A 21,402-nucleotide genomic window follows, 5' to 3' on the forward strand; every position below is an offset into this window, starting at 1 on the left:
TATGGAATGGAAAATAAGGTACAAATTAGTATAAATCAGAAGTTCTCAACTCAATCATTGGGACACAACCAAACCAGTCTGGTTTTCAAGATATCCACGATGACCAGTGGCATAGGAAGGGGGGGGGGGGCGGGAGGGGCGATCCGCCCCGGGTGCACGCGCTTGGCGGGGGGGGGGCCGGCCCCGCTGGTTCCCTGCTCTCTCTGCCCCGGAACAGATTACTTCCTGTTCTGGGGCAGAGAGAGCAGGGAACCAGCGGGGCCGACGCAGCTCCGAGTGACGTGCACTCGGGGCGGATCGGCCCTCCCGCAGGTAAGAATGCGGTCCGGGGCGGGTTGCGGTCCGGGGGGGTGCGCTGCAGAGGGGGGGGGTCGCGCCGTGCTGCACCCGGGGGGGGGGTGCGCAGCAGCGACCCGCCTCGGGTGCCATTAGCCCTCGCTACGGCACTGACGATGACTATGCATGAAATACATTTGCATACACTGCCTCCATCGCATGCAAATCTATCTTGTATCCTGAAAGCCTGACCGGCTGGGTATGACCTGAGGACTGGGTTGAGAACCCCAGCTATAAACTGAATCAGTTTAATTTCTATTTATTTCACACTCTTACCCTGTCATTCTCCATTTTATTAATGTAATCTAATTCAACACTCAGACCCTCAATCCCCCACCATGGGTCCAAAGTAGTTTACAATAAGATTAAAACAATACATGTTGAACAAAAACGTTAGGCAAGTCCGAAAAGTCATGTAAGAAGATAGTGATTTTTGTTTTTGTTTTTTAATATCCGTAGAGGCAGCTCATTCCAGGTCTGGACTGTTTTATATGAGAAGGACAGTTCCAACATTCCATCTTTCGAGTCTGTTTGTAATAAGAAAAAGAACAAAATGTAACGGTCTCTTGACCTGGAAGAACCCCTACTAGAAGAATGCCATTAAACAAGTTAAATCTTCAGGGGGTCAAAGCATTTGAAGAAATACTTCTTTGTAGAAGTTGTTAATTTGAGCTTTGAAGGTTAAGAATGTATCTAGAATGAATCCCAGTACTTTGGATGTAATCTAAAATGAATCCTAATATTTTAGAAGTACTATCAGTTGAAAGATTAAGGTAATTGTCATTATTTAAACAAACAGTAGAAGGAACAGATGAAAGATGATTCCTTACAATAAGAGTTTCCTTGGCGTCAGCAGCAGATGAATCCAACTAGCAGGGGAAGATAAAGATCACTGACTTTCATCCCAGTGATATAGGATGGATAGCTCCTCCCAAAGCCAGTATATATCTATCTCCAGCAGGTGGCTGGATGGATATCCTCTAGCTCCTGGATTACTCTGTTAGAGTGCTCCTGGCCTGGGTCTCCTGGGTAGTTGAGCATGGGTGTGCTCAGGCTATTCAGTGCCAGCTGTAGGGGGCATACCTGTTCACCCCAGGTCCTTCCCTCACCCCAGGTTTCTCTGTGGTCCTCCTCTCCCTTGAGCCTGTTCCACTCGTTCAATTGATTTCCCTCCAGAGAAATACCGAGAAAAAGAGAAGAAAGAACAACTAATTAATTAAGAGGGCCTTTTACTAAGGTACACTAGTGTTTTTAGCTCACACTAAATGCTGAGTCACCCATAGGAATATAATGGGTGTCTCAGCGTTTAGTGCCAGCTGATTTTGTTAATGCGAACTAGAAACGCTAGCGTACCTCAGTAAAAGACTCTCTAAATAATGCAAGGGGCTCGTTTCCCCTGTTCATTGCATTGTGATAACCTGTGGAACAAGAAAGCTCTTTGGATGGAAAAAAAATGATGCTACAGGGCTGTTCTGGAACAGACCTCAGGAGACGTTGAGAACTGCAGGTGCTGCTTTTGGCTGCATGGAGGTTACCTGTTTGGTGGGTGATTATTGCTTGGCGTTCAGGTGATAGCGTTTTAGGGAGATGGCATTGGGGAAAGTGGTGAGCAGCGTCTGGTCTCTGCATGGGGGGGGGGGGTGAACTGATGCTACTGCAGAAGAATCTGTGGTGCTGGCCGACAATATGGCGCCTACGTGTACCCGCTTTCCTTCTCCCTGTGATGCAACGGCATCTTCAGCCATTTTGAGAATCAAAGTGGCCTTCTTTCCTCTTACTTTCTCAATTTCTTTTGTATAAGCAAAAAGCTTGTTAATTTTGAAGATTTATTTAACCAGGCTTTTGTTAAAGCAATTCTAGAATCTCTAGCTACTCTTCAAAATATCTAGCTAGTAGCGGAGGAGTAGCCTAGTGGTTAGTGCAGTGGACTTTGATCCTGGGGAACTGAGTTCGATTCCCACAGCAGCTCCTTCTGACTCTGGGCAAGTCACTTAACCCTCCATTGCCCCTGGTACAAATAAGTACCTGAATATATGTAAACCGCTTTGAATATAGTTGCAAAAACCTCAGAAAGGCAGTATATCAAGTCCCATTAACAAGATTCCATTCACAATCTCAAAGAGTAGCAACATTTCATATAGAACCCCAAAGAATAGCAAGATTCCGGAATCCCAAGGAGTGGAAGAGTAGCCTAGTGGTTGCTACTATTTGAGATTCTACATGGAATGTTGCTATTCCACTAGCAACATTCCATGTAGAACCCCAAAGAATACAAGATTCCGGAATCCCAAGGAGTGGAAGAGTAGCCTAGTGGTTGCTACCATTTGAGATTCTACATGGAATGTTGCTAGTGGAGGAGTAGCCTAGAGGTTAGTGCAGTGGACTTTGATCCTGGGGAACTGAGTTCAATTCCCACTGCAGCTCCTTCTGACTCTGGGTAAGTCACTTAACCCTCCATTGCCCCAGGTACAAAATAAGCACCTGTATATACCATGTAAACCACTTTGAATGTAGTTGCAAAAAAAAGCCACAGAAAGGCAGTATATCAAGTCCCAGTTCCCTTTCCCTTCAGATACTGCTCCTGAATTTTTTTCCTGCTTATTTCAAATTTTCTTTCAGGTAAACTCAAGCTTCTTTTTCCTTTAGAATCCTCAATGAGAATCCTAATAAGTCAAGATCCTTTCACGTCACTTAAAAACTGTCAGAATAAATTTAACCCAAAACTGACAGCCATTTCTCTAAATTATCATAGATCGTTATATTTAGAATACATTGTAGTAACTACCTACTGTAAATATTTCATTAACTCTTAAATTGGTTTATCCAAATTAGTCACTTGAATCCCTAGTCACAAAAATCCGTTGTTACCCAAAAACATTTCACTTTCCCACCTTCTACTCAATTTACATTCACTCAATTTTAATTCTTTTCAAAATGTTTTTCAATCATTTATTTCCTCTCTACTCCCTGACAGACCCGGCAGCACCACCTCCTCTACAACTGTTCCTCTCCCAACTGCTGTTTCTCAACAAGTTCCTTTCTAGAGCACTGCAGCCAATCAGCTGCCAGCTTGCATTTGCTTCTAAACACATTCATTTTCCGTATCACTAAATAAAATTAAAATCATTATTTAAAAGTTTTATTTTTGATTCAAACTTAAAGAATTCAGGTGTACCGACTCTCAGCTTTGTTTTTATCCAAAATGGCAACATTTTAAGCATTTAATTTTATTTTTGACTCTGACCAATTTCCATAAAATAACATGCTTAAACTTTCTGCAGTGCTGCACTAACATAGCCTGCCTTGGACCCTCACAGCATATTCACTAGCCCTTTAAATATATACATACAGCAAATTCCACAAACTCCCCCACGAGGTTTGGTGCACATAACACAATAAGATGCCAGGCAAACCTAGGAAGTTAACATTAATTGTGTTACATCATGAGATTTCAAATAAGATGTTTTTATTGGTATTTATAATTTTTCAAATAGATCCAAGACAATATCTTGTACAGAAACAAAGAAATAATAAGAGGAAACAAGATTTAGTTATCCTAAAAGAAAAATCACTAAATATATAGCCCACAACACTGTGGGGGAGAAGAGACAATTGAAAATGAGCACAACAGAACAGAAAGACAACTTAGTACTCCAACTATTACTTTTACCTTAATAGACTTAAACTGTAACTATTTGGAGAACTAAATATTACTCACCTACCACTGATGAGAGCAGTTAACTCTGAAAGATCAAGAAATATATATTTGACCGACTGATAATTATGCATTTACAAGGATATTTAAGAAAAAAAAGAGTGCTCCCATTTGGAGAACTCCAGATTTCAACAAAGGAACGTTTTTCTTCCTCCTCTGAGTCTCTTTACACAGGTTAGGAAAAATCCTGATTGTGAACCCAGGAAAGGAATATCACCATATGCCTGGAATAGACTTCCTGAGCCGGTACGTCAAGCTCCATCTCTGGCCGTCTTCAAATCTAGACTAAAAGCCCACCTTTTTGATGCTGCTTTTAACTCCTAACCCTTATTCACTTGTTCAGAACCCTTATTTTATCATCCTCACTTTAATATTCCCTTATCTCTTGTTTGTCCTGTTTGTCTGTCCTAATTAGATTGTAAGCTCTGTCGAGCAGGGACTGTCTCTTCATGTTCAAGTGTACAGTGCTGTGTACGTCTAGTAGCGCTATAGAAATGATAAGTAGTAGTAGTCTTTGGGATTCCAGAATCTTGCTGCTCTTTGGGATTCCGGAATCTTGCTACTCTTTGTCCTTATCCCTTATTTGTCCTGTTTGTCTGTCCTAATTAGATTGTAAGCTCTGTCGAGCAGGGACTGTCTCTTCATGTTCAAGTGTACAGTGCTGCATACGTCTAGTAGCGCTTTAGAAATAAGTAGTAGTAGTAGTATTTTCCTGGGTTCACTGAAACAGCCAGTCACGATCAGAAATCAGTGTCAAAGATAATACCAAGGTAGCCAAAGATACTGCTTCCATTCCGGACATCTCCAGTATTTCAGAAATTTTTAAGACTTCCTCTTCTGGAGCTTGCTGTCCTTGAGTTGCAAGCGTCTCTTTTATTGTAGAGGACAAATAATAAATGCGAGATGTTGGGGGCACCTCAGGAACCTGTAAAATCTTTCATATAACTTTTAAACATATCTTTAGGCAAAATTAAAGGTATCTTTGTAAAATGTATTATCTGAAGATTACAGGATAGTTTTCTAAACTCTCGATTTTCCTCTTCGTGATGATATTTTCATTGATAATAGAAACATTAACTGGTTGAAGCATTTGAATTAGAGCTGTATTTTCAATACTCGTTCAGCTTGTTTCAACTGTGATTGCAAAAGAGTCGTCAACAAGGAGGATTTCATTTAAATATTAGTATTTACAGTTGCAATTTGTGCCGAGAGGGCCTTACCCGTTTCTGCCTCTGTCATCCTAATAGTCTGCAAAGAAAACACAGGAGGCCTCTGGAGTGAAATCTCAGCAAGTTCTGTGACCTTTGGCCTGCTTCCAACAGCGGTAGAGGCCACATCAGTATCCAACGCTGCAGCTCCACCCGATGCCGTTGCTAATGAAGGTTGACCTGGAGAAACGAAAAATCCTACTGCGTTGTTGAGTCCATCCTTCCACAGATTGGAAGCAACAACATCTTGGGTTCAGTTCCGAACTCTAGAGCCAGCGACTCATCCAAGAGTGGTTGTGGCGGGGTGTTCGTAGGTCAGGAGTCAGATGTCTACCTGAAGTCCGGCGACGCATCACCTGGTTGTGACATCGGTTCGGCCAGAAGTTTTGAATAAAATAAAATCATTGCAAACTGTCCAAAATATGGCCTTGAGCAAGGCTGATATTTTAAAAATCGAAATAGAGAAAGCAACTCCAGTACTTGTAATGTTACACTGGCTGCTACTACTACTACTCTTCAAAATAAGTACCCTGATCTTCAAAATATTATTTGCAATGTCCCCTGAATATATACTAGACCTAATTGAAATGCAAGCCTAGGAACTAGAGGCTACCTGGTCCTCCACTTACCTAACCGCAGAAACATAATATACAAAACTATCTACACAGCCAGATTTACTTTCCTGGGCTCCAAATAGTAGAACTCAATACCCAAAGCCATAAGTATTGCATACTGGGACAGACTGGAGGTCCATCAAGCCCAGCATCCTGTTTCCAACAGTGGTCAATCCATGTCACAAGTACCTGGTAAGATCACAAAAAAGTACAATACATTTTATGCTGCTTATCCTATAAATAAGCAGTGCATTTTTTCCAAAGTCCGTTTTAATAATGGTCTATGGACTTTCCTTTAGGAAGCCAAACCTTTTTTTTAAATCCCGCTAAGCTAACTGCATTTACTACATTCTTTGGCAACAAATTCCAGAGCTTAATTACACGTTGAGTGAAGAAAATTTCTCTGATTTATTTTAAATGTACTACTTTGTAGTTTCATTGCATGCCCCCTAGTCCTAGTATTTTTGGAAAGAATAAACAAGCGATTCACATCTACCAATTCCACGCCACTCATTATGTTATGTATCTCTATCAGCCGCCTTTTCTCCAAGCTAAAGAGCCCTAGCCACTTTAGCCTTTCCTCGTAGGGAAGTTGTCCCATCCCCTTTATCATTTTCGTCGCCCTTCTCTGCACCTTTTCTAATTCCACTATATCTTTTTTGAGATGCGGTGACCAGAGTTGAAAATAATATTTGAGGTGCGGTTGCACCATGGAGCGATACAAAGGCATTATAACGTCCTCATATTTGTTTTCTATTCCTTTCCTAACATTCTATTTGCTTTCTTAGCCGCCACAGCACACTGAGCAGAGGGTTTCATGGGCCCTTTTGTAAAAGGGCCCCTTAATGTTTCATCAGCGGCCTAGATCCCTTTCCTGGTCTGTGGAACCTTGCATGATGTAGCTATAATTCGGGTTCCTCTTTTCCACATGCATCACTTTGCACTTGCTCACATTAAACTTAATCTGCCATTTGGATGCCCAGTCTTTGCTCTTAAGGTCCTCTTGTAATTTCTCACAATCCTCTTGCAATTTAACGTCTTTGAATAACTTTGTGTCATCAGCAAATTTAATTACCTCACTAGTTATTCCCATCTCTAGATCACCTATAAATATGTTAAAAAGCAGCGGTCCCAGCACAGAGCCCTGGGGAACTAAGCAGGGCTGTCCATTCTTCCCCCTATTCTAAGCTAGCCCTGGAGCCCTTAGCATTGTCCATCAGGGTGAATCCTTCTATACATGGAGTCCATCTAAGAAATGCAGACTTTAAGCTTTATGTTAAAAAGCAGCGGTCCTAGCACTATCTACCCTTCTCCATTGAAAATACTGACCATTTAACCCTACTCTCTGTTTTCTATCTTTTAACCAGTTTTTAATCCACTGTAGGACACTACCTCCTATCCCATGACTCTCCAATTTCTTCTGGAGTCTTTCATGAGGTACTTTGTCAAACACTTTTTGAAAATCCAGATACACAACATGAACTGGCTCCCCTTTATCCACATGTTTGTTCACCCCTTCAAAGAAATGTAGTAGATTGGTGAGGCAACATTTCCCTTCACTAAATCCATGTTGACTTTCTCATTAATCCATGCTTTTGAATATGAGCTGTAATTTTGTTCTTTATAATAGTCGCTACCGTTTTGCCCGGCACCGACGCCAGGTTCACTGGTCTATAATTACCTCCAGTCCAGAAAAGACCTGAAAACCTACCTTTTCAAAACATTCTATAACTAAATAGATAAACTACAGGTGCTGTACAATAGTTTCTAACAGATAAATACTACTGTAATTTCATCTAACTTTAAAATTGTGAGCTACTTTGAACCGAAAATAGTGGGGAAACAAGAATGCATAAATAAATAAATAAATAGATCTTACTACATATGAAAGTTTATTTTAGGCTTCCGCTGGCTGGAAGTTAAAACCCAAGGTAAGATAAGTCTTAGAACGTTGTCCTTTAGGAACATTATTTTTTTTATTGAGAAATATAATAAGCTCAGCCAACTATGGAAGAGCCATTTCATATAAAATCTTAGTCTGGAAGCCTGGAACGCAAACCTTGTACTGAATGCGTGCCTCCGTTGGCAGCCAGTGGAGGCATGGGTTAGATCTCCTATTTAGGGGCAGAAAAATATAAGTCAAGTTGCCATATTCTGGATAGTTTGGAGCTTTTTGAAAGGGATACTTTTGGCATCAGAATCAAGAATTTATTTTGACACCTTACGGAATTCTCCAATTCCCCTATATTTAGTTCCCATTATTTCTCCTTCTATAATTTGCTTTGAAACAGTAAATCTCGCTATAACCCACCGGTACGCAAACCACTTCTAATGCAATATATAACCCGGGGTACTGTTGTCCAGAAAAAAACAGGTGGAGGACATATGTCAAAAAGATTGAAAAAGTTTTTCAGTTGTATATGATACTGTCCGTGGTATCGAGAGAAAACTAATTCGGATCAGAAGCACCTTATAACCGGCAACATTTGGCCTTCATATGCCTGGTGATCTGAACATTTCTACTGCACATTGGAACAGTTGATTGCAAGAGAAGCACCAAACTTGCCATGCCACTAACTCTAGTCTTTTGTTGTCAGCTGGAATCGAAATACAGAGTGTATGGAAGGGAGAAAAGAGATGGTGCCTATATGAGCACTGGGCTAAGGCATTAATAGATACTTAACAGAATCAGAGCCCAGGCTTAGAGCCCCCCATCTGATTTTGGTGGTTAAAGCAATAACCATGATCGCCCATCCCTGTAAAAAAAAAAAAAAAAAGCACTTAATTTGATATGCTTTTATAGAAAATTATGTTTATTACGCCAGATACACAAATCTCCAGCAAACTGGCATACATTTCTTTACTATTTATATATTTTATTTTTATAGGTTACATTTGTATCCCACATTTTCCCACCTATTTGCAGGCTCAATTGTACCGTAAAGGCGTTTGCCAATTCCGGTATGAACAAATACAGTAATGTTATGGTACAATAAGGTTCGTGTGTACAGACACATTAGGGAATCGTAGAGAGGAAGAGTTGTTATATGTCCATTATATGACCTTCATAAGGAGAGTATTGCGGCTCCCTATAGATGAAATACTTCAAGACCTGTACATATCCATTTGGTCAACTCCTAATTCAGTCAGACCAACTAAACAAAATTCAGATAATAAATATTGAGTGTAGGAATTGTGGCAAGCAACAATTGTCTCATGTTTCTTTGATAGTCAAATCTGCAATGAGGAAGAACAAAACATCTAAAGACCGTATGCCTTATTCTCCAAACAAGGACCTTAAATCTATAGACTTAATGGGTACAAGAATGCACCAAAATTCCATGCTTGCTGCTCACATTGCCGTGCATAATTATCATGTACAATATTTACATATCAAACAGTAAAGAAGACGGTATGAAAGTGACTTAGGAGTCCTTTTACTTAAGCCATGTGTCTACGTGCGCCCAATGGAGTTACCGCCTGACTACTGCGTGGCTCTTGGGGTAATTTCATTTTTGGCACACATCTGAAAAATATTTTTTATTTTCGGGCGTGCATAACGGACGCCCTCCAAGTGGCATTTGGCGTGCATAGGTCATTACCGCTCAGTTACTGCGGGAGTCTTTACCACTAGGTGAATGGCTGGTGGACGTGCAGCAAGTTTCATTTTCGGCAAAAATTTTTAAAAGGCCTTTTTTACAGGCGTGCTAAAAAATAGATTGGTGTGCATTACCGCAAGCCATTTTTCAGAGCACCTTGGTAAAAGGACCCCTTAACTTTTTAACTATGAATCCCTTCCCAATCAAATAGAAACACTCCTGGTTCAAAACAGTGATGTTTTTCTCCGTTTTCCTGTAAAATGTTTAGATAAGTTAAATAATGTGAGACACATTTTCTATGATCCTGCCCAACATAAACAGTTTCTGGATAATAAATTTCCATTGCAGATAGGTGATAGACCTTCAGGATAGGGTATAGAATGTGATTACTTGCTAATTAGAACATAAATTTGTTAACATTGGGTGTAGTATTAGATGTGTTTTTCTAGGCCATATTTTTGGTGCTTATGTCTCTGCAGTTACTGTAGGATTCTGGTACTGAGGACTAAGAGCATTTCTATTTTATTTGTATTGAATTATTTCCTTTGATTAATATTGTCTACTATTTGCATCCTGTTATGTTCAGGTATTATTTGCTTATAAAGTTTTATTTATTTGTACAATTAAAAAAAACCACTCCTTTTCAGAAGACCAGTAAAGATCCTGTCTCAGATTTGAAAAGAATTAGCAGTTCTTTAATATTAGAGTACACCTTCATCGAGAAGGTATTCAAGTGTGGGTCCCAGATCTTCAAAAAACGTTTTTTGGAATATAAACTTGCTGTATCCTCTCTCTCCATGCTTCATGCATTTGGATGCGCCATTACCATAGAATTGGGGGAGAGTCCTTTTTCCACTTTCAACAAAATGCAACACTTAGCTATTAGTCAGGCTTTACAGATAAGGAGGCCACATGAACACCCTCAGCGATATCATCTGTTATATCCAATAAACTTTGTTGAGGCATAACTGTAAAGGTTCCGCCATACATATGAGATAAGATGCCATTTAAAAGATTATTGAAGACCCACCTTTTTGTGCAAAGCCTTTTTCTAAATAAAAAAAGCATGGTTTTTGTAATGGACTTTTGCAGAGGCTGTTTACAATATGGAGAGAAGTGGAAAGTGGTTCAGCAGTATTTTAATGTTTCTACGGAATTGTCTTTGTGGATTTCTGCATAAAGCTTAAAGTCTGAGGATTCACCCTGATGGACAATGCTAAGGGCTCCAGGGCTAGCTTAGAATAGGGGGAAGAATGGACAGCCCTGCTTAGTTCCCCAGGGGTCTGTGCTGGGACCACTGCTGTTTTAACATATTTATAGGTGATCTAGAGATGGGAGTGTAACTAGTGAGGTAATTAAATTTGCTGATGACACAAAGTTATTCAAAGTTGTTAAATCGCAAGAGGATTGTGAAAAATTACAAGAGGACCTTGGAGACTGGCCATCCAAATGGCAGATGACGTTCAATGTGAGCAAGTGCAAAGTGATGCATGTGGAAAAGAGGAACCCGAATTATAGCTACATAATGCAAGGTTCCATATTAGGAGTCACAGATCAGGAAAGGGATCTAGGCGTCATCGTTGATGATAACGTTGAAACCCTCTGCTCAGTGTGCGACAGCAGCTAAGAAAGCAAATAGAATGTTAGGTATTATTAGAAAAGGAATGGAAAACAGAAGTGAGGACATTTTAATGCCTTTGTATCGCTCCATGGTGCAACCACACCTCGAATATCGTGTTCAATTCTGGTCACTGCATCTCAAAAAAAGATATAGTGGAATTAGAAAAGGTAGAGAGAAGGGCAATGAAAATGATAAAGGGGATGGGACGACTTCCCTATGAGGAAAGGCTAAAGTAGCTAGGGCTTTTCAGCTTGGAGAAAAGGCGGCTGAGGGGAGATATGATAGAGGTCTATAAAATAATGAGTAGAGTTGAATGGGTAGATGTGAAGCGTCTGTTCACGCTTTCCAAAAATACTAGGACTAGAGGGCATGCGATGAAACTACAAAGTAGTAAATTTAAAGCAAATGTGAGAAAATATTTCTTCACGCAATGTGTAATTAAACTCTGGAATTTGTTGCCAGAGAATGTAGTAAAAACAGTTAGCTTAGTGGGGTTTTAACAAGGTTTGGATGGCTTCCTGAAGGAAAAGTCCATAGACCATTATTAAAATGGACTTGGGGAAAATCCACTGCTTATTTCTAGGATAAGGGGGGGGGGGGGCATTTTGGTCTCTATGCACTAGAAGACGTAACTTTTTTTTTTTTTTTTTTTTTTTTAACCTGGAGGCAAGGATTTCAGAATAAATTTCGTTATCAGTGTTTATTAATGAGATGGGCCCATAGTTTTCTACTTTGCTGTGATCTTTAGGAGGCAAAGGCGTAGCTACTATATTGGATTCCATGAAGATCCTTTTGTAAGAGGAGTCATTATCATTAAGGTATATAGTTGCAGTAGCTTGGAAATTAGTAAATCAGAAAAGGCTAAATAAAATTCGACATTAAAACCATTGGTACTGGGAGCTTTGCCATTTGAAAGAGCTTGAATAATATTCCAGATTTCTTTTTCAGTGATGTCTTTATCTACATTTGTGAGGAAGTACTTCTGGGTGAGAGATATCTTTGGTGAATTGTTGGAATAAGGATGATAAATTAATCTCAGGACTGTACAATTTTGTATAAGACTGTTGGAATTGCTTACTAATGTCAGTGTTTGAAGTATGCTAGGAAGTGACTAGGTTATTCTCTGCATAGTATCTAGATTTTTGAGAATGGATTAAGGAAATGGCTTCTTTCGATAACATTGAGCTGAATTAATTTTTTTGTTGTTGAAACTCGGTGTATGTAGCAGGAGTTTGGTTAGTAAGATACTGACCTTCTAAAAAAAACTTGATCTTAGATTGAAGGTCAGTTAATTCTTTTTTACGTTCTTTGTTTTTTCCAGTAGTATAATTTATAATATGTCCTCTAACCATAGCCTTAAGATCCCACCAGCTACTGATCTTAACATCTAATATGAGGTTATTATAAGATTAATCAGTAACTGTTTGTTTTATACATTAATTAAAATAATCTTGTACTAAATGGGTTTGAAATCTCCAGGTTGATTTTGGAGGTCTAGAAGGGACAAGGGGAGAGGTGTAGAGATGTGGCAGAGTGATCAGATATAGAGGAACTATGGATGGTGGCATTTAAAAATTGTGGTAAAATACTACTACTACTACTTAACATTTCTAGAGCGCTACTAGGGTTACGCAGCGCTGTACAAATTAACAAAGAAGGACGGTCCCTGCTCGAAGGAGCTTACAATCTAAATGACGAAATGTCAAGTTGGGGTAGTCTAGATTTCCTGAGTAGAGGTGTAGTGGTTAGGTGCCGAAGGCGACATTGAAGAGGTGGGCTTTGAGCAATGATTTGAAGATGGGCAGGGAGGGGGCCTGGCGTATGGGCTCAGGGAGTTTGTTCCAAGCATGGGGTGAGGTGAGGCAGAAAGGGCGGAGCCTGGAGTTGGCGGTGGTGGAGAAGGGTACTAAAAGGAGGGATTTGTCTTGAGAGCGGAGGTTACGGATAGGAACGTAAGGGGAGATGAGGGTAGAGAGGTAAGGAGGGGCTGCAGATTGAGTGCATTTGTAGGTTAGTAGGAGAAGCTTGAACTGTATGTGGTACCTGATTGGAAGCCAGTGAAGTGACTTGAGGAGAGGGGTGATATGAGTATATCGGTCGAGGCGGAAGATAAGACGTGCAGCAGAGTTCTGAACGGACTGAAGGGGGGATAGATGGCTAAGTGGGAGGCCGGTGAGGAGTAGGTTGCAGTAGTCAAGGCGAGAGGTAATGAGAGAGTGGATGAGAGTTTGGGTGGTGTGCTCAGAGAGGAAGGGGCAAATTTTGCTAATGTTATAGAGGAAGAAGCGACAGGTCTTGGCTATCTGCTGGATATGCGCAGAGGAAGATATTAAGAAAAAATCAATATGGGAATAGCTGGAATGAGGGGGAGGAAAAAAAGTATAATCTCTAACCGTGGGATGCCAGATACACCATGGATCAACATAGCCAAGCGTCTTTTTTATTTTTTTTTTTTTAAATGATCCAAGGTATCCAGTGATTTGGAGTAGTGTAAAGGGTTTTCTGATTATCTAAAATGTCCTGAATTTGGTTAAAATCACCTCCAATAATAATGTTTGAGGAACCAAATTGAACAAGCATGTTTGCGAGGGTCCTGAAAGAAGGAAGGGACATCTAAGATAGGACCGTAAACATTTAACAAAGTATAAATAGTATTAGAAGAACTTAAGTTCCAATAATATCTCTGAGGCTTGTTTAAGAATGGTAACCGGATGATTTCTGTAGGTGAGAAGTTAAACCCCATTATGTTTGTGGGAAGCAGCAGAATATTCAATAAAATTAAAAAAAAAATTATCAAGTCTTTTGATATCATTTTCATGAAGTTGTCTCTTGTAGGTGAACTAAATCAACATTCAAACTTTTGAGATATAAGGAGAGGTTTTTTTTAATGCTTAATAGGGTTATTTAACCCTCAAACTTTAAGGTTAAAAGAAACAAGAAGGGTAGAAGTGAAATGTTCCAAGATGGGTCGGACAAAAATAAAGTCCAAGTGTTATTTACGCCATTGAAGAATAAAGAGTTTTGACACTTGGACTTTATGTTTTCGTCTGACTCATCTTGGAACATTTCACTTCCACCCTTCTTCTTTCTCTTGTCATTGTGGAAGTTTTGTGTGCCCCTGTTTTTTGCATTAGAAGTAAAAACCTGCAGTAAAAGTAATTACGCACAGAGAGGAACTGAGAAGGCATACAATTAAATAACAAATATTTGTAAATGTAGTAAAGAAAAAACATGTGAGCATAAGCTGTGTTGCTAAGTGAAGCAAATAGAGGGAATTTTTTTTTTTTTAAACTTTAAAAGAAGTTCAGCAAGGACATAGTTCAGTAATTTGATGTGTCCAGAAAAGATTGTAGGGTTCAGGATCTGCAAAGGACTGGGTAGTGTTGTTGAGGGTGACCCACATCCTCACGAGATAAAAGAAGCCAAATTGTGCTTCTGCACGTTTCAGATGGTCTCTCAATGAGAGAAGCTTTTTACGTTTTTGCATGGTTGTTGTAAGATCTGGGAAAATCACCTTCATTCCATTGTGCAGAAGTGGTAACTTTTGATTGTTTTGGCAGGTTGATGGGATATGATGAGCTTGCTCAATTTCAAAGGGTTGGTCGAGTGAAAGGTTGAGAAGCTTTGAGAGTAAGGTTTCCATAAAAACAATCACATCTTTACCTTCCGAACCTTCTAGAATGCACAGGTTGTTTCTATGGGACCTGTTAAGTTCCTCGGTTTCTTTTTCGAGCAGATCTAGTTCTTGGGATCTTGCAATGCAAGGATGTAATGGCAGCCTCATTAGTGCTACACATGGTCTCTACGATGACTAAGTGGGATCTGGACTCTGTAAGACGAGCTTTCAGTTCCGGTATCGCTTGTTTCATTTCGGCAAGACAAATATGGTTATCATGCATCATTTCCTTCAGCAAGAGAATCTTGCCCATTATTGTATGCAGGGTTGACAGTAGATTTCACCGGTGAAGGAGCCTGCTTTGGTCACTTCGAAGCAGGTAGCAGTACACTGCTAGGGTCCAGTTTTGTTTTTTTCCCTGACATGGCATATTCCGTATAGGCATTGAGAATAAAATAGGTCAAACTTTGTAGTTAGAAGCTTGCTAGCACAGGATTATCTGAGATAGGAATCAGGAGCATAGGATTCAGGTGTTCACATTACACAGCGCTCACATGTGCCTCCCCCATGACCATATACTTTTTAATAACTGATGTACAGTTTCTCTTTAGCAACTCACACTGGCCTCAAGGAGCCCAGTGCAGGCAACCTTTTATATACATGGAGGGGCATTTTCGAAAGTAACGTCTAAATCAGAATTTGGACGTTTTACAAAGACATTCAAAACAGGAAAGGTCATTTTCGAAAAAGTTGGACGTCTGTCTTTTGTTTTCGAAAGTACTATGGACATCCTGTGATTTGGACATGCTTTTTTTTTTTCGTCCATTTTCGAACAAAAGATGTCCAAATGCAAGATGTCCAAAACAGAGAAGGAGTGGCTTAATGGTTAGTGCAGCGGGCTTTGATCCTGTCAACATGGGTTCAATTCCCATTGCTGCTCCTTGTGACTTTGGGCAAGTCAAATGCACAAGGTGCATTTTTGGATATGACATCTAAGTTTGAATTTGGATGTTTTTTGAAAAACGTCCAAAATCAGAACAGGAAAGGTCATTTTCTACCAAAAATGTCCCCTTTTCTTTTTGACAATGCCGTTTGGAAAAATGTTTTGTGATTTGGATGTTTTATTTTTTGGTCCATTTTCAAACTAATGCATCCAAATGCAAAACGTACAAAATCCACAATAAAGTGAAACATTCACATGTTCTAAGTGTGGTAAAAGCTTTGGTTGTAATGTAAATCTCAAAGTGCATCAGAAAGTCCACACGGGAGAGAAACCATTTGCATGTATAGAATCTGGTAAAAGCTTTGGTCACAATGCACCAGAGAATACACACAGGAGTGAAACCATTTACATGTCCTGAGTGTGGTAAAAGCTTTGGTTGGAAAGAAGCCTCACATAGCATCAGAGAATCTACATAGGGATGAAACCATTTACATGCACGGAGGAGGTAAAAGCTTCAGTTGCATTGGGACAGGTAATTAGGGAATGTACACTCTTGCTAAGTTTTAGTCTTAGATGTCTTTGTTTTGTTCCATTATTGCTGAAAGATGTCCATCTCTTAGGGACGCCCAAGTCCCGCCTTGAACATGCCCCTGGCACACCCCCTTGATATTTGGACGTCCTTGTGACAGACTTCAGAGAGAGACTTCCAAAAAAGAGGTTTCGCTAATAACTGATTTGGACGTTTCTGTGAGATAAACGTCCAAATGCTGACTTATGTCACTTTTTGGATGTCTATCTCTTTTGAAAATGAGCCTGTTAGTATTTTATTTCAAGGTAATCTCCATCTCTGTATCCTTTTCACACTATTTGCTTGTTCTTATGTATTAGATGTGTCACCTTTTAATGTGCATGTGTCCACTCTCTGTACAAAGAATTTTATTTTAATTTGTTTTTATTATAAATTGCTTAGCTCTAATTATAGCTATGATTGTTTTTGTTATATATGTGTTCTGATTGATTTGTAACCATCATTATTTATAGGTTCGTATGCTCCTATTACACAGACTAAATGTGCCCTGATGCAGGTAGTTTTGCTGCCGAAACATGTTGGGCGATGAATGAAACACCCTTATGGTTCGACAGTATATATTGCCCCTTACCACCAAAGATTGCTTTATGTAATAAATTTTATATTTGTTTTCAACTAGTTGGTTCCTTTTGCTGTTTCTTTTCTGACATTTGGACCTTTCCTGCAGCTTCTTTGTGCTGCTTGGTTTTTCTGAAAACTTTTGCATTTCCCATATTTACAGTTTTCTTATTTTGAATCTGTAAAAAGATAACTGCATTAAAATTTGTAAAAAGATATTTAACTTTGTGTATCCATGGAACTTTACTATTCTACCCTATTGAAGAAGTAGTTCATGTGGCAGTAAAAGTACTGGAAAAACAACTAGGCCACCCAACCAGAACAGATTCCAGTGGAACTGATGAAGTTTGGTGATAGTGGGAAGGTAAAAGAACGAATAGGACTATTTTTTTTTTTTTGTTACATTTGTACCCCGCGCTTTCCCACTCATGGCAGGCTCAATGCGGCAGGCAATGGAGGGTTAAGTGACTTGCCCAGAGTCACAAGGAGCTGCCTGAGCCAGGAATCGAACTCAGTTCCCCAGGACCAAAGTCCACCACCCTAACCACTAGGCCACTCCTCCACTCGAACTTGTTATGCAGAACACATCCCAGAAGAATGGAAGTGAGGGGTGACTTCCAAGTTACCAAAGAGTGCTATCATGGAGCGTGACAACTGGAGAGGCATTACACATCTGTTTAAATGGTTGTGGAATTCAAGAGTGCATGGGATAAACACTTGAGCTACTACTGAAAAAGGTGTGAGCAAATCTAAATAAATATAGAAAAGGATGGAATCCAATTAATGCAAAACTTAAATGACCTCATAACTGGCGTGAGCTTTGATGGCAGCTTCAGAGATTGAGAAGTAAGACCAATGCTGGGTAGGCTTCTACTGCATAAGGTCCCGTAAATGGCAAAAAAACAGATCAGGGCTGGAGTGGGCTTGGGAAGGAGGGACTGGTGCTGGGCAGACTTTGTCTGTGCCCCAAAGTTGGCAGGGAGAGACAGATTAAGTATACCAGTATTTAATTATGAAGACGTGGAGCATGTGTAGCGTGCCAGATTCAACTCTGGTCACCTCATTGGGCAAACTGGATGGACGGTACAGGTCTTCATCTGCCGCCATTTTCTGTTTTACTAAGTTGATCTTTGGCAGTCTTCTGTACTTTGCTGTTTAATCAGTTAAACATCTGTTGTCATCCTTCCCCTCAATGTGCGCAACTGGCAAAAAAAAAAAAAAAAGCAAAGAGAATATTAGGAATTAAGAAAAGAGAGACCTGGGAACCGGGTTTCATTCCCTCTGTGGTAGTAGTATTTGAAATTTCATAAATAAAAATTTTTTCTAAAAATTGAATATTATCAATGGGGTGGGGGCGGGGCTAGGATGGGGCCCCACCAAATTGGTCTGCATAGGGCCCCGCACTTGCTAAGACCGGCCCTGCACAGAGAATCAATCTGGGACACTGCAAGAATATTTGGAATTCCCCCAACAGTACATCAACATACTTAAGAACATGTATCCAAACTCTGTTTGCTGGGTAAAGACAGACACCAGCCTAGTGTGTGATAAAAACATAAGAATACGTGTACTGGGTCAGACCAATGATTCATCAAGCCCAGTACCTTGCTTCCAATTCAGGTCACAAATACCTGGCAGAATCCCAAAATAGTAGGAAGTTTCCATGCTACCGATCCCAGGGCAAGCAATGGCTTCCCCCATGTCTATTTCAATAGCAGATTATGGACTTTTCCTCCAGTAACTTGTCCAAATATTTTTTAAACCTAGGTATGCTAACTGCTGTAGCCTCATCCTCTGGCAATGAGTTCAGAGCTTAACTTTGGTTGAGTGAAGAAATTTTTCCTCCTTTTCATTTAAAAAGTATTACCATGTAACTTCAATGAGTGTCCCCTAGTTTATGTACTTTTTGAAAAAGTAAAAAAATTGATTCACTTTTACCCATTGTACACCACTCAGGATTTTGTAGACCTCAATCATATCTCCCCTCAGCCACCTGTTTTCCAAGCTGAAGAGTGGAGTGGAGGAGTAGCCTAGTGGCTAGTGCAGTGAACTTTGGTCCTGAGGAACTGGGCCCGATTCCCACTGTAGCTCCTTGTGACTCTGGGCAAGTCACTTAACCCTCCATTGCCCCAGGTACAAAATAAGTACCTGAATATATGTAAACCGCTTTGAATGTAGTTGCAAAAACCTCAGAGAAGCGGTATATCAAGTCCCAGTTCCCTTTCCCTTATGACATCACAGTATCAGAAGTGAGCCAAGTATCGGGCAATCAAGCCATTGTGACATCACTGATGAGGTTGGCTCTTATTGGTGGAATGAATGGAGGCGTGGCCTATTGGTTAGTGCAGTGGACTTTGATCCTGGGGAACTGAGTTCGATTCCCACTGCAGCTCCTTGTGACTCTGGGCAAGTCACTTAACCCTCCATTGCCCCTGGTACAAAATAAGTACCTGAATATATGTAAACCGCTTTGAATGTAGTTGCAAAAACTTCAGAAAGGCGGTATATGAAGTCCCATTTCTCTTTCCCTAACCTCTTTTAGCCTTTGCTTATATGAAAGGAGTTCCATTCCCTTTATCATTTTGGTCCCTGTTCTTTGAACCTTTTCTAATTCTGCTATATCTGATATGGTGACCAGAATTGAACACAGTTCAACATTAGAGAAATGTTTCCACTGTAATATGTAGTTCTCACTCAACTTATTCATAAGTGAAACACTTTGGATTCCTCACAGTGAGAAACCGTTATTCATTGTATATATACATTTCTAATTTGTTGGACGTGCTCATTTCAAAATCTGGGACCTTATTTCATTGTTCCAGCAACACCAGTGTTTTTTCTATCATTGGCCAGAAAAACCTCCTAAAAATCAATCTTTTAATTCTCTTTTTAAAATATATTTATTCACATGTGGAAAGAAAAGAAGCGCAACTTCATATAAAAAATCCCGATGGGGACCCGTTTCACCCTCGCTTGATCAGGGGATGATGTCTCTCTGTGCTTCTATTTCTGAAAAATAAATGTTGCACATTTCCAATCTCACGGTGAAGAAATCTCAGTCCAAAGTCTTGGTGCAAACTACAGCTCGCTCATTATGCTTTTCTCTTCAACTCAAACACCACTTCCTCAGTTCAAGCGTGGCCCCTCTAAATAAATGGAGTGCCAGAGCATGCTCAGTATAGTATGGAATAATTAAAGGAACACTGTCCATTCAATCATATTATTAGATCCTTAAAGGCTCAACGGCTTGTAGCCAGAATATCCATCACTGTTCTCTTTGCGTCAGTTGTTTGTCACTCTCCCGCTCTAAATTTAGGGGGAAGTCTGGTTATGACAACACAGGATAATTCTTCAAAACTGTGACACAATGTGCTACCAATGGGGCTCCCTGCTTGCTTTGTTACATATTCAATCTGTGCTCATTCATTCATTATATGAAAAAGTCGCACTGTCTTTCTCACGTATATCTTCTCACATAGACATTTAAGAACAGAGATGGCATAATTAGATATTCAATCTGTTTGATGCCACAAAGCATGTGTTTTCTCATCCATAGGGTTAATATACTGAGTACATTGAAACATGATTTACAGTGGCCACCTTTGTGAATACCTTGCTTGTCTTCTGTCTGTAACATTGCTGGACTCAATATTTCTTTCAAATTAAATCCTCTAGAATATGCAATATACAATGACCGGTCTTCAAATACAGGATTCGTCTATATGAAGTTAAGTACTTCTTTTCTTCCCGCATGTGAATAAATGTTACGTTATAGATGGAGGAATTTATTCATTTTATTTTATTGCATTTGTATCCCACATTTTCCCACCTATTTCCAGGCTCAATGTGGCTTACAGAGATTTGTTATGAAATAGTCATTCCAGGATATCAGATACAATTGGTAGTGTACAAAAATTGAGTAAAGGAAGAGAAGAAGGAAGGTGTTAGGCAGGATAGTATAGAAGGTGGACTTTCGTAGCTGGGTGGATTAGTGAGGTAGTTTTGTCAGGCTATGGGTTCTCTTTGTAGGCCTTGTTGAAGAGATGCATCTTCAAAGATTTGCGAAAGTTAGTTATTTCGTCAATAGTTTTCAGGGCTGCAGGCAGTGCATTCCACAACTGCATGCTCATGTAAGAGAAGTTGGTGGCGTGTGTCAGCTTGTATTTTTGTCCTTTACAGCTGAGGAAGTGCAGATTGAGAAATTTGCAGGATGATCTTCTGGGAGACAGGTCCACAAGGTTTACCATGTAGATTGGGGCGTCTGCGTGAATGATTTTGTGTACAATCGTGCAGCTCTTGAACGCAATGCGTTCCTTGAGTGGGAGCCAGTGAAGTTTCTCTCTTAGAGGTTTTGCACTTTCATATTTAGTTTTTCCAAATATGAGTCTAGCGGCGGTGTTCTGGGCTGTTTGGAGTTTTTTGATAGTCTGTTCTTTGCAGCCAGCGTACAGTGCGTTGCAGTAGTCCAGATGACTTATTACCATTGACTGTACCAGGGTACGGAAGATGTATCTCGGGAAGAAAGGTTTTACTCTTTTGAGTTTCAACATAGAGTGGAACATCTTGTTCGTCGTATTCTTCACGTGGGCATCGAGTGTTAGGT

At 40.0% G+C, this 21,402-nt stretch overlaps 1 protein-coding gene across 1 annotated transcript in view; it reads left to right on the top strand.

Moving 5' to 3' along the window:
• ZFHX3 (zinc finger homeobox 3) overlaps positions 1-21,402 on the top strand; it is a 481,419-nt gene that overhangs the window by 168,172 nt on the left and 291,845 nt on the right.

The sequence above is a fragment of the Microcaecilia unicolor genome, chromosome 5, assembly GCF_901765095.1.
Source record: "Microcaecilia unicolor chromosome 5, aMicUni1.1, whole genome shotgun sequence".
In the NCBI taxonomy this organism is placed as follows: Eukaryota; Metazoa; Chordata; class Amphibia; order Gymnophiona; family Siphonopidae; genus Microcaecilia; species Microcaecilia unicolor.